Consider the following 14,041-nt stretch of genomic DNA (forward strand, 5'->3'; position numbering starts at 1 on the left):
CTTGTCTCTGTGTGTGTGTGTGTGTGAGAGAGAGAGAGAGAGAGAGATATTTGTGATGACGAAACTTGTAACATGGCTGCTGCCTGGTTTGTAGCAAAATATTTCTTTTTCCTCAACAGTCCTTCTGACGAAGTATGTACGACTTCAAAACACTTGGATGTCGTATTTATCCCATGGAATCCTCTCTCCATGTTTATGACTCAAACACCTCAGGGTTATAATAAATGAAGCCTTGATATGGAGATGAACTTCTTGAGCAGGACAAGCTCATGTTAGAGATTTTAGGCCTGCTAGATCTAGTTTTCTTTTCCAGACTGGGTCTGGAAAAGTGGTTAGTGTATATCCTACAGGTATGGAAAGAGCCTAGACATTGCTGGGGCTGGAAGAAGGTACTGATCAACGCAATTTCACAGGCATACAACCTGCAAGGAGGCCACCTAGTGTCTATGCCACTAGTAGGTGTCAGCTTGCATCACATTTGGACTGAAAAGAGGGTTCGGCTCATGCTGATGCCCTGAACTCTATATCTGCTCCAAGCATCTCATTTGTGGAACTAGTTTAGTAGAAACTAAATTGAAGGATTCTGTGAATTGTAGGAATATGCAACCAAAGATGGGTGATATACATTCTAAACCAGCTCCAATCAAGTTCCAAACGGCTGGTGGGAGATCTATATCAATTTCTGGTGATGTCCTCAAACGTGCCAGGAGTCTTCTTGGTGATCCAAAACTGGGAGACTTCTTGAATGAGGGGAACTTTTACGGCAGACCATGTTCTTTCTTGAATGTGAGAGAAACTGGCGATAATTAATTGAACAAAGAAAATGATTCTTCAATGTCCTCTCTCTGTCAAGGAACACCAAAGAGGAACCATATGTTCAATGGTTTCATAACTCCTTTGCGTTCAACTTCATCCTGTAGTAAAGCGCATTCCTCAGAAGTGTTGGAAAAACTATCTTTTGGGGATAATTTGATCAACAAGTTTGATGCAGCTGCCTGTGACAGTACAGATAGGTCCAATTTTGATGTGGCTTGTCTGCAGAACCCCTTAACTACTAGGTTGCATTCCTCTAGCCCTGTTATTGGCAAGTCCTTGGCAAATGGATTAGTTCCAAGGACGAATCCACATGTAAGATTGTCAGGTGGGTCACTGATGGACATTTCAAACAGAATCGAAATCACTTGTTCAGGCGCTGGAAAAGCTGAAATGAGGAGACTCAAGAAAGCAAGTTTCGTTTCCCCTTCCAAGAGGCCCCGAAGTTCTGAATTCTTGGCCCCCTTGAAAAGTGATCACTTATATTCTTCCAGTGGTAACTTCCTAAGCCAACCAACTTGTTTTGCCAAACATAGTATGGGGAGTCTGATATAAACTTTTCTGTCTTAACAGGCTTATCCTCTTCATTGGCTAAGCAATCCCTCCATAAAGGATAGGTGCCATCTTTATACCCATCTCAGATTCCAAGAGTACATGTGAGTGAATAGTTTGCGGGGCCTCCATGAGAGCATAACATGGTAAATCAATTCTTATCTGTATTCAGTTTAACTAGCGGGTTTCATCTTATGCCTGATTGTACTTTGGTGCAGCATATTCCAGACCTGTCGAGAAGGATCAAACCGGGTAATGCCCACAAATTTGTGTTTACTAATCAATCTGGCTTGAACTGCATTGGGGCAGAGGCCTTCCTTCACATGCTAGTCCGGTCAGGAGCATCTACATGGCCTATTTCTAATGGGTACTGTCTTTAACAATTTCTTGTGATTTGCTGTTCCAATCTCACAGAATAATTTCAGAGAATTTGAGGAGTGAGTGATACATTGTTTGTGCCGGTATCTGATGGTGCTATCTGAGTTGTAAGATGTATGTCACTGGATGCATTATGAATGTGGCCTTTTGGGTCCTGGGACTATCATATTTTGTGCAGGTTTGTAGCATATTACCTTTAGACATCCGAAATACGCTTTTTCCAATAATGGTCAAGGGGTTCCCCAGGTATTCTGATCATGCTCACTAATTCTTTATCCTTGGATTCAGTATTGCATCATTCGCTTTCTCATAGTTCTTTTCACATTGTCCAGATGGGTCACAAATCACTATAGGTGGATTATCTGAACGCTTGCCTCTTATGAGTGATATTACCCTGCTACAACTGGAAAGTTTCTTACCACCGCAAATGTGCTAGAGGAACTGAATTATAGGCATCTATTATATTGATCTGTATGTTCTTTCATGGCTGATAGAGGCAGACTTAAAATCTTCATGCGAAACTTCTTTAGATATGAAAGGGAAATCATTCATGGCCACCGTTCTGCAATTAAGAAAATTCTTGAAGGAGATGCCTCCCCTGCTGTAAAGCTTGTGCTGTGTGTTTCAGCTATCCAAGTTGATGACAACCTTTAGACTCTAAGCTCAACCACACCAATAAATGAGACACTAAACAACAATGCCATGCAATTGGAGCTAACTGATGGCTGGTAAGAGATGCGTTGATTTGACCTTGTGGTCCTTTTTCTGGACAGTTAAAAATTAAAGTTGTTCTGTGGGTACTCTGTAGATGTGCTTTTGGATGATTTTTTGTCAAAGCATCTCATGGGAAAGAAAATGTACATTGGCCAAAAGATTTGAGTAATGCATCACAAGCTCAAGTTTGGCTTTTCAATTTTCATTCGCAAGAAAGTACGAGTTGAATGTTGATCATGGTTAAAAATGGTCCTCTGAAGATCTGGGGAGCAAGATTATGCAGCTGGGCCCACCTGTTTCACTGCTTGTGGTTCCTCTCTTTAACTTATATATCCTGCTTGCAACACTTTACATCACACATTGTACTTATACTCATCTTTTTTTCCATACCAATCCTACGGGCCAAATAAAGAAGTTCCTCATCTAACTTTATTTTCAGGAAACAAGAACGGTTACTTTATTATCGCATGCAAATGGAACATATAGAGCTCTTTGGTCTGATCGACTGGGATTTTGTAAGCATTATGGGGTTTACCAACTTTCTGACAATATCTTACACAATTAGTATAGCCCTCAGATCATCCTTTTGTAGGCAAGGGTGTTGGATCTCCATTGTCATTCAGATGTATCAAGAGTAATGGAGGTCCCATCCCTATGACTTTAGTTGGAGTTACACGAATATACCCAATTCTCTACAGGGAGAGGTAATCCAACTTTCATCCTATCTTCACAGTCAGGTATAGTGGAAATTCTGATTTATTTGACATGAGTTATTTATTTTAGGTTTAGTAGTGGAGATTCCATTTTCAGATCAGAGAGGATGGAGATGAAAATCAGGCAGCTGTATAATCAGAGGTGGGTCCTACAGTGCCAGAGAAATTCAACTATCAATGCTAACATGGACATTACCCGTTGTATTTGTTGATGGCATATTTGCTGAAATTCTTTTAGAACAATGCTTGATACATCCTCATACAAACTGTGTTTCATTCTGAAGTTATGATATACTCCCCTTGCTCAGATGGAAGTAGAGATTATTCTGAATGGAGCAATGTTTATTGATCTCCTCCTACTATGTCTTGTCTCTGAATGCTTTGCTGAATTGCAGAAGAAAGATTTTTTGGAAGAAAGAGGTCCAAAACCTGAGTTTCAGTGAAGACGTCCATCCTAATAAGGGATACAATGTAATAAGATTGTAAAGATTGTCAAATAGTTATGAAGGGGAAAGTGACTTTTGCATTTTGCAGTTTTACAGGATTGTTAGGCATTATCATTATCCTTGAAAATAGCATGTGTGTATTTTCCAATAACTTCAAAAGATGCATTACGAATGTTCTGATGGTCATATGAAGAATGGTCCTGACATTTGAGAATAGTAGAGCTCTAAGGAGGAAACGGCATTAATGTTGTATTTGCTTCACAGCTACCTGCATCAAATTCTTGATCGTAGTTCTGGAATTGTCTTTGATCTCTCATTGGCTTGTCCAGCTGCAGGCGTTCCTTGGTCATTGATGGAGCCATTTCTGAATTTCCATGGATTAGCAAAGACCTTCATCTTTCTAATGGCGGTGATAGTGAGGAGGGAGCAAAAGTATCGAAGTGACTTGAGATGTCTGCTGAAACTGTTCTAATGGCTGAGATGACTCCTGAACAGTCGAATTCTTTCGCTGCTTATTGATCGAAATTGGAAGTAGGTCTCAGATTCTTGCTTGACCAATTAGAAACTAGCAATGACTATTTACATTAAGTCTGTCTCAAGTAACTAGGCAATCTGACATGGAGAAATCTAGTGAGAAAGCTCTGCAAGATGCTGGTTTAACTGAGAGAGAAGTCACTGCATTTGCGAGAGCGAGGGTGATAGGACTCAAAAGAAAAAATTACCAAGGAAAAAGTAGTCATGAAGAGGGATTTATGACAATCTGGAATCCAACAGAGAAGAAGGTAAATTTGGGTGGATATTACGCTGCTTTACGCGTGCTAGCAGGATCCATCCTTTGCATTTTGATTTTCATTGCAAGTGAATTTTTGGTTGTTGCCACAGCAATATGATTTTATTGGGGGGCAGGCATATGCTATCTCTGAGCTTGTTCCAACGAAAGTCCAATTCAGATACCATTTACCTACAGGCAAGAGGACCCACTACAAAATGGCAGCGTCTAGCTCCTCAAGTTGAAAATTTTGTGAGACCCTTTGGGATTGTTTTCTTCCTTCTTAAGACAGTTTAGAATTCCAACCCCAAAGCTATTCACTGCAGGCCATTCTTCACTCCCTGCAAAGACATTTCTCTATCGAATTGAGGTGAAATTCCTCTTTCCAGGTATATTCTCATCAAGCCTATAATTATACAAGCTTAATTTTCCAGATCTTTGACCAAAAGAAAAAAAATTTCCAGATCATGCAGATCAACAAGATGGTCTTTGTATGCTTCAGTGAATTCGATATTGTGGCTTTCGCTCTACACATGGGTGAGGTTTACACAACGGCCCACCAAAAAAGGCAGTGGATCTTTGTGACAGATGGTTCTAAAGTTGAGATGCATGCTGGCAAATATGACACTTCCTTACTTGCCGTCAGCTTGTCCTTCCCTCCAATTGATGATAATTCGTTTTCCCGATCACCTACAACCTTGCAGGATCGATGGTAAGAATCATGCATTGAGTCTAATGCAATCAACTCCAGATGAAGATGAAACTTTCGATTTATAACATGCTGTTCTTGATAGTGCTAAGGTTAGAAAACCGAGAGAGCAAAGAATGTACTTAACTGCAGTAGTCATAATCCAAAACTTCTCTAAACTTTGTCATTACTCCGTCCAAAATATCCATTAACGAGACTTTCATCAAGTACTAGAGATGGCTACACAAGGTAATCACACCAATGCCAAATCAAGGTTCTTCAGGACACTGGAAAGCATTTTTGCATAACCTAGATGTAGTTACTCTATTTTAGGTGTTTTATTTTTCACTACAAGAAACTTTAGTTGTCCAGAGAATTTCCTGTCCATTTTGGCTGTCTATCTTGAATTAAGGGTTTTCATCCTGTATATGTGTATCTTACAATGTTGTTGTCGATATGACAGGTCCCATGTCGGCAAATCTGTTCCCATAGTTCTACATCCTGATTAAAGTTCTTATTGGTCCTCTTTGCATTATCTTGCAGGTAGGGTTCTGTAATCTTATTAAAAGCGCAAAGGACCAAATGAATCATCTCTGGCTAGCAGAAGCAACAGAAAATTCAAACTACTTTCTTAGCTTCGACCCTCCCTACTATTGTCACCTTAAAGAAGCTGCTCTGTCTACTCACGGATGGGCAAAAATATCTTAGTTGATACGAAGTTCAAAATTTCATGGCAACAATTGGCATTTTTTATGATGATTTCTGTTAAATAATCTCTGCATTTAGCTCGAAACAGATAATTGATGAGCTAAAGGAGAGGGTGTTATTTATTATTGGTAATTGGAAAAGCCAGATGGTAAAAGTGACGACGTGACATTGAATTTAAGTCTACTCATTCTATAATCTCTCTTACTATCACCTTTTGGTTGTAGTGGAACCCATGCCATTGGCAGTACCAAATGCTCAAGACACAGAATAGCTACTCTAGTTTAACGCTTTGCTGCTGCATTCTTGATTGTCATTTCGGTGACAACTTATGGTGGCATTAGTTTCACACTGTAATCTCATGTTATAGGTGGGAGTTTCAATGTGCTTTATATCATTAAGATTCTATACCGTTTTACTAGGATTGGCTATTCGGGTTAGATGTAATAATTGTGTTTGTTGCTCGTCTTAATCATGCCATAAAAAATTAATTACGCAGAAACTCGTGTTAATTCGTATGAATTTGTGTCAAGATATACAGCTAGCGTGTCGTGTCGTGTCGTGTCATGTTCGGGTTTTGTCTCTGTAATTTGTGTTTTACCTCATCCCCGTGTTTCGTATCATGCAAACAGGTTGTGTCCAGCATTGTCGGCCCTAGTTATATTAATGATTGTTATGGATCAATTATGTATCTGATGTCAGTAAAGAGCTTTGTCCAAATTTCATTTGTAGTTGGCTAATCCTTTGATGTGTACTACATTTATTCAATTGCAGAAAGAATGTGCAATTCGAGTTGATGCATGATGCTAGTTCAGGAGGTACAGTGCCTGAAGGAGCAGCGTCAATTTCGTTGGTCAGTTGAAAAGCCTTCAATGCGACTAGTGTTCTTAAATATTCGGTTTCATTGGCCCAAAGTAAGGTGCTGATCTCGGAGTTTGCTGCCATTTTGCAGATGTTACACTGTATATTGTTCACATCTTCCCGAAGAAAGGATCTAACCATGACACAATCTCCCATTTCTCGTTGTTACGTAGAGCTCATTTGTATAGACATGTTTGTGGTGAAATCTCGAGTTCCTTTATGGCCCTCTAGCTGGGACAATGTAAAAAGCCCCCGGACGGTCTAGTGTCATAAGGTTTTTGGTTACACGACGAGTACATTATGACAAAAGCCTAAGTTGTTTTCTTTAGTGCCTGTGTATGTTGGGTGTTGGATTTGCTAGAAGAAGTGCTAGACTCCCATGCACATCTTGTACAATGCATTGATGATAATTAACCTTCAAGTTGCATTTGGCACCACATGTTTAGAAAATTGATTCAAGTTCGTCTTAGTAGGTAAAGTGGATGAGGACTGAGTGACTCTTGCATAGACTCGGTTTATGAGGCCAAAGCATTCACAAGGAATTACATGATTAACGGCCGTGATGGACATGGGTCCAAGCAAGAATTTGCCATGAAGACCAGCCCTGCTCATCTAGATCAACTGCCAACGATCCAAACACAATTATCTTTCTGTGATTCTCTACTGTAGCAAATCGGGAACCTTGGTCTGATTAAAGATGGGATTATCTTGCTTTTGAATCGATCTTCTGTTCTGTTTGCTGCATGTTCTCCATATTTTCAAGCATGGTCCATAATACCAAATTTCAGATGACAGTACGTGCATGCCAATGATGTCTCCGATATCGCTAAAACTAGCATGGTCCCCAGGAGAGTCACACTTCTGGAGTGATCCCCATGCTTTTAATCCGAAAAACTTCTATTTACCCTCTGTTCCATACTATTCTGACACCTGTACAAATGGCGTATGGAGTCTCAGTGTGTGCCTTCCTTGGCGGACAGGACAGTGACAATCTTTGATTCCCATCTGCTTTGCCTGGTCGGAATCTCGTGGTCCTCAAACCAAAATCTGCATGGACTAATGACCCCGTATCACAACGAACACTGAAAATCAGAGAGCAATTTGCCCCATTACGATTTATCTTTAATTTGGGATCAATCGACTGAAAGTAACCTGTGAAACAAACAATCCTAACCGCAGCAACAAATCTTTTTTTTCTCTTTCTTACTGAAACCTCTCCAGAAAAAAGTTGGTCACATCCCAGAATTATTGTTGAGCTTTGAAACCACGCCATAGGACAAGTTGCACTCACGCATTATTTGCGGAGAATCATGGTCGGATCAGGGGAAAAGCATTGAAGACTGTCGGACACATTCCTTACTTTATGGCTACTGCTTCCAACTCTATAAATAGACCAGCTTCTTGCATGAAAGTAGTCCAATATATGGGCAAATTACCATGGCCGAGCAGAAGAAAGGTGAAGTAAGAGGGTGCATCAAGACCACTACCGGCCCTTGGATAGTCCACAAAGCCAGGAAAGATGGAAAGCTTGTCACACGATATCGATTCCCTTCGGAGGCCGAACGCCAAAACAACAAAAGAAGGGAGTGCAAGCGACGAGCCATGGCCCGAAAGATATTTGCCGGCCTTCGAGCTCATGGAAATTATAAACTGCCTAAACATGCCGATTCCAATGACTTGCTCAAGGCTCTTTGTGAAGAAGCGGGTTGGCATGTCGAAGAGGATGGAACCATTTCCAGAGAAGTAAGTCTTCCGAACATTGTCACGATCACAACGCTCAAGTGTAGCCGGTCTATTCTTTTTTATGCACGTTGTTAGAAGAGTAGAACCTTTTTATTTTCTTCATGATGAACAAGCACGTTACATGTGTATTTACAAAAACGATGTTGCAGAATGTTCACTCGGACTTATCAAGCTCAAGTTCTCCAGTGGTGTCACTTGAAGGCCCTGATTATTGCACTTGTGGTGATCAGGAAAACGTAGAACATCCCAACTTCTTTGCCTTGAAAAAAGTCTTTTCATTCCCGGAGTTTGTTCATGAAGAAAATACTAACCTCACACTGTCATTATAATCTTTAGGGTCATATCACAAATAAGTTCAGATAACTAGAACTTAGATGGAGTGGCGTACATCTACATCTCCGTGCATATACTATAGCTACGCGGGGATGTTTGGAATGAAACTAAAATGAGGTTTACACGATGAGTAGGCTTGTGGTGGAAGGTTACAAGAGTAGTGCAGTGTATTACTTATGTTATTTTAGCTGCTTATAATTTCAGAAAAATATTAAAATTTTAATTCCATAAATCCACCTGATAATACTTTTAGTTCTTTTTTTTATTAGCACAACAGAACGTGTGGTTGCCAAACCAGAATCCACATTGTTATGATTGCCAGATGTTAAGTTGATTAGTGTATGCGCTGTTCTAGCTTTTTATACCAGGCGTGGAGGGTTCCTCAACTCAAAAATCCCCATCACATCACTGCACATAGAAAAAAAATAAATAAAAGATAAAAAGGTTTTAATTGGAAGTTAAAAATTTCGTTTCATTTAAAAAGAATTTGGGCATAATTCACATGTATAGATGAAGAAAGAGTGCTTACAAGAATTTCATTTTGGATGTCCACCACCAAAGATACGAATCGAAAATGACGGTGTCTGCGTCGGACCAATGCCTCGCATGCTTCTCAATGGCTTGAACTCGGACGATCCGATCGGGCAACTGGTGCTTGGCCGGATCATTGGAGTTGGATTCCACTAACAATGGTGCCCAATAGTGGCATTGTATTCCTAATTTTGTTGATACCAAAATCATTAATTTCATAAGCTTGATCCCAAAAGAAGATAGACATCTCAAATTTTCGAGCATGAGAGGTTGACAATTAAATCATTTGAAATTACATGGAGAGGCCAATAGAAGGGGAAAAAAATAACCAATTTAATTGGTTGCTTTATGATTTTTTTAACCAAAGTTGAGTTCCCGAAATTTCTAAAAGTCAAACACGTTATTGTAGATATTATTCCCATTCTTTTTTGCCATGCCTAGAGGTGTGCAACCGCGCCTAAATTTACCCGAAACCCGGATCGGACCACCCAAAAAATAAGTCCGAGAATCGGCTCCCATTCAAATCGGTTCGAGAACCGGTTTTAAATTTTGGAAACCGGTTGGAGCCGAGTCGGTTCTCGATTCCAAGTACCTAGGAAGCGGACCGGTTTTGGAATCAATTTTTAGCAACTATTGAAAAAAAAAAAAAAACTTAGCCTCGCTCGTTTCTCTCTCCTCTTGTTTTTGGTGGATTGTAATTTCTATTGCTCATATTAGGGATTGTTGCTTTTGGTGGATAGTGGGTTTAATTATTCATCTTTTACTTTGAATCGTTTCATTGCTACTCATATTAGTTTGCTGGAAAAAATGAAATAAAAAAAAAAAAACAGGTTCTTGAGAACACCCTGAAACCGGACCAAAAAAATAGGGTAGTTTTCAAAACAAATTCCAGAACAAATAGGGTAAGTTCTAGGTTCGAAAATTTAGAACTTGTTATAACAAGATGGATTTCGGGGTCTATCTCCGAAACTTATCCATTTGGCCCATGCTCACCTCTAATCGTGCCATCATTGACAAGATTCCTTATTCCTTTCACCGCGCTAAACTAATCACCCATATAAAAGGGAGGATCCCACATGTTCATTCACAAAATTTACACGTACTTAGAATTTTACGATGCCGACGAAAGAAGACATTACCAAAAACCTAATTTGAATTAAAATCTTGTCAAAATTATCATTATTATCTGTATCTAGTCATTTGGCCTCAAATAGGTCTTATAAACTAACGATTCCAATCGATGCACTTGAATCTTCTGGCAATTTCATCTCATGTTAAGTTACAACGACGGCTTAAGTTAGTCGGAAAATCAATTAGGGGAACAGTGGTAAGTAGCAAAAGGCAAAAAGCTATTTTAACCCAAATAAATAAAAATAAAAATAATAATGAAAGGGTGACGCATTTTTCACTCTCATTTTTGTTAACACACTCCCTAAAATAGTATTTTGACTATAATATCCATTGTAGGCCCCATTTTGTAATTACTTTGTTCTTTTTTTCTTTTTCTTCCTTATCTCTCTCTCTCTCTCTGCGTGTCCATCTTCTTCACCCGTGCCTCCTACCCGAAGGCTCCATTGGCCACGCCATTCGCTCGCTTATCTGAGTTGCCACCCGCACGGCCTCGACCCACCGTCATCGAGACCTTCTCAACTATCGTCTACTTTGCCGTAAATGGACACAAAATCGATGAGGTATCCCTTGACCCCACCGTATGCTTGAACGATTTTGAAGACGAAGGTCCAATCGATGAACATGAACTTGAGAAACTTAAGAGAGAGAGAGAGAGAGAGAGAGAGAGAGAGAGAGAGAGAGTACCGGTAGGGAAAGAGGAGGTTTTACCCATATGGATTTGTAGATGGAGGAATCGTAGCATGAAAGACGTGGCACTTTTTGTTTTTTTTTCTCTGCCAATCATCGACTCAACGATGCCTTCGAATAGGTTTAATTCGTTGTCGAAGTTGTTGTTGTTGTCGTCATTGACACATTACTGCGGTTACGGCTGCGGCTGCACTTTGTCACCCATTGCTTCTCGTAGTTTTCTTCGATGAGGTTTTGAGCCATCTTCACCAAGCAAACTGAACTTGGCTTGAACTAGGTCACTCCAATGGGCAGCGGGTTGAGGCCACGAGGGGTTAGCGACACGGAGAAGTGAGAAAACGGCGAGGCCAATGCAGCCTTTGGAGGGTAGGGTGGAGGAGTAGAAGGCATTGAGAAAGAAGACGACGAACACAGAAAAGAGAGACATAGGAAAGAAAAAGGGAAAAATAAAGTAAAATACAAAATGGGGCTGACATCTAAATTTAATAATTGTCAATGAATATGATGTGCTAAAAGGTAGGGCGCATAAGTGATATTATAGCCAGAATACTATTTTAGGAAGTGTGTTAGCAAAACAAAAAAAAAGTGGAAAAAGAGCAATCTTAAAAAAAAAAGGGGAGGAAAAAGCTGGCTGCTTTGCAATTTCTTTGATTCTTTTTCAGAACTTCGATATAGTCAAATCGAGAAAAAGCGAATTAGGTTTCGGAGTGGTTGGCACTTTCACATCAAGAAGAAAATCCTTTCCTGAGTGAATGGCAGGTAGGGAAAACTATACATTGACTAAAAGTAATTTTTTGTTTAGTTTACTGCTTAATTAATTGGGATGGACATATAGATTGATTGCACGTAAAGTCATCTGTTAATGTTTAAAGAGTAAAGACAGCGTAATCCAGAAATCATCTGCTCTAAATGGGAGGAGTCATGTCCTTTTCCAAGCCAATACTTTGTTACATGCATCTTTATAAATCGAATTCATGTAACTTGTGCAAGGTCATATTGTATAGGGATAATCATAATGATAGTGCTCGTTATTAGAGCTTATAACAATTAAAAAGAAGTTGTAAATATATTGCATTTTTGTTAATTCTGTCATAAACGTTTTAATTGTGTCAATTGAATTCTAAGCTTTTTTTTTTCCGACAAAAAAAAAATAAATCCTAAGCTTTTTTTACGTTTTGTCAATTGAATCCACTTGGGCAATTTTGATTAGGAATCGCTAACATTGACGCTGACCGTCCCACATAACATGTATGGCATAGACTTGGACAATTTTAATGATAGTTTTTTATTTCAATTTTTTCATTCCTACTATTTTCCTTCTTTTCTTTTTCTTTTCTTTTCTTTTTTTAACTGTGGCCAGCAATGCCAATAGACGCCCTCATCGGCCGTGAGTGAGGAAACCTTGCTGAAATTTGGGCGAGGTCAGCCTTACTAAGACCATCACAACCGCGATAACGGGCAACATTCTCACCAATAAGGGCCTAGTGACCATCGCCGACCACATCAAAAGAAAAAATAAAGAAGGAAAAGAGAAGAAAAGAATAGAAAAATTTAGAAAAAATTATTAAAATATCAATTAAAAATGTCAACATGGACGCCGGCCGTGCCATATGGGACGGCCGGCGGGCGACATCGGCGATTTCCAGCAGTAATTGGCTAGATGGAATCAGTTGGCAAAACTCGAAAATATTTAGGACTCAATTGGCAAAATTAAAAGGTTTATGATTAAAATGACTTTTTAAGTAATTCTTTCCCTCAAGAAATCCTGGGTGAGTTGGAAATTCTTTGCCTTTGAAAATTTGCATTAACTAAAAGTACTTTGATTCGAAGGATTTTCATAAAAAAAACAATCGGGGTCAAACAATTACTAATTAAGATGCACATTACAAATTTAAAATGAGAAGTGAGAGGAGCAAGCTAGAGATGGAGAAATATTGGCTATACCGTCCTCGCAAGCGATGCAACCCCGGGTTGCCCTATTTTGCTTCCATTTCCAGAATGTAGCTCCAAAACTTTCACTTAAATTCACCAAAATAATTCAGAGATATGCAGCACAAACTTTTAAAGTTATTACAGAGAATCAGGATCTTCTGATTCAAAATTAATTATTCAACTCTCGACAAAAAATTTTGAGGAGATAAAGAAGATAGAAAAGTCAACGAGAGAGGGACGAACGAAAGAATTTCATTTCTTCTTGCTGGTTGGTCTGTACATTTGCCCCCCCTCTGTTTTGGGGTTTTTTTCTAGGCTCGGTTGCCCCCTTTTTTCCTGGCTTTGGGTGTTCTCGGCCCGTGTTTGTGCTGTACTCTTGGTCTCACACGTGCATCTCTCCATTGAGTCCTCTACCGACTTCTGGGTGCTGTGCCTTTGCTGGTCTACTGCTATTCTTCAGGTGGCCTTCACGAATGCTGCTCCTTCCTCATGCTAGCTGCAACTTGCGTGGATTTTATGCTGTTGCAGTTTGCTTCTCAAGTCAATCATGGGACTCTCCTTCTCTGTTGCTGCTGATCCATTGCTCGTTCATCTGGGAGGCGCCTTTTCTCCTCCTCCCAGCCTTGTCCTTTAGTTATCTGTTAGCTTTAGGTGTTTGGCCGCTTGTTTGGCCTTCATCTACTAGCCTGTTAGCTGATCTGCTACTTTTTTCTCTGGGTGTATTTTGCGACCGGTTCACCGTTGAACTCTCCATGTCACACTATGTGTCATGTTGAGTTCATGGTTTTTGTGACCGGTTTCTTTTGTATCTAGCTTTTGGAAGATCAATATATACTTACCTTACCAAAAAAAAAAAACGGAAAAGAATTTCATTGTCCACTAAAATATATTTAGACATAAATTATTTTTTATGATGAAATATTTTTTATTAACTAACTATTTCAAGCGATACAACGGACTATCTTTAGGAAATTAATTTTCAAACTACTTAATTCTCACAAAAAAAAAAAAAATGGAACCGAGATCTAACCCCGTTTTCCCCCGT

At 39.5% G+C, this 14,041-nt stretch overlaps 1 pseudogene; it reads left to right on the forward strand.

Annotated features, from left to right (window-relative positions):
* Nucleotides 1-834: 834 nt before the first annotated feature.
* Nucleotides 835-5,878, forward strand: LOC115755378 (annotated as a pseudogene).
* Nucleotides 5,879-14,041: the final 8,163 nt, after the last annotated feature.

The sequence above is a fragment of the Rhodamnia argentea genome, chromosome 8, assembly GCF_020921035.1.
Source record: "Rhodamnia argentea isolate NSW1041297 chromosome 8, ASM2092103v1, whole genome shotgun sequence".
NCBI lineage: Eukaryota > Viridiplantae > Streptophyta > Magnoliopsida > Myrtales > Myrtaceae > Rhodamnia > Rhodamnia argentea.